The sequence below is a fragment of the Hetaerina americana genome, unplaced genomic scaffold, assembly GCF_022747635.1.
Source record: "Hetaerina americana unplaced genomic scaffold, ioHetAmer1.1.p SCAF_7, whole genome shotgun sequence".
NCBI lineage: Eukaryota > Metazoa > Arthropoda > Insecta > Odonata > Calopterygidae > Hetaerina > Hetaerina americana.
Genome location: NW_027287316.1, coordinates 78,213,076 through 78,213,485, shown reverse-complemented (window position 1 = coordinate 78,213,485; position 410 = coordinate 78,213,076). Strand labels below are relative to the sequence as shown.

General features: G+C 43.9%; 1 non-coding gene across 1 annotated transcript; it reads right to left on the bottom strand.

Annotated features, from left to right (window-relative positions):
- TRNAK-UUU (transfer RNA lysine (anticodon UUU)) lies at positions 1-73 on the bottom strand. The gene has a single exon. It is a non-coding gene; the product is annotated as a tRNA-Lys (tRNA).
- Between the last annotated feature and the right edge of the window lie 337 nt (positions 74-410).

Below are 410 nucleotides of genomic sequence, written 5' to 3'. Positions count from 1 at the left end.
CGCCCGAACAGGGACTTGAACCCTGGACCCTTAGGTTAAAAGCCTAATGCTCTACCGACTGAGCTATCCGGGCTTCGTGCTAAGGTGGTATTTGTAAAATATTTATAATCGCTAAGAATGAGGATTAAGTCAAATTCATAAAGTCGCCTTTCAGCTGAAAAATAACACAAATCTTCAGCGTCGTAAATGTATCCGTTACAGATGCCTTGGCGGAACCCAAGCGAGCGGGGATTTGTCTTCGAGAGGTGCCTCGGGCGAAGAGGGTTGCGGTGCTTAGGAGATTGGTGACGACAAGAAAGACTGCCTGGTAAGGAGACAGCACATTTAAGACGGCTTTAGAAATTATGGTAAGTATTTTGCACTTAGGAAACTGTGGGATAATTTTCATACTTGAGCATATTTTAAGACAT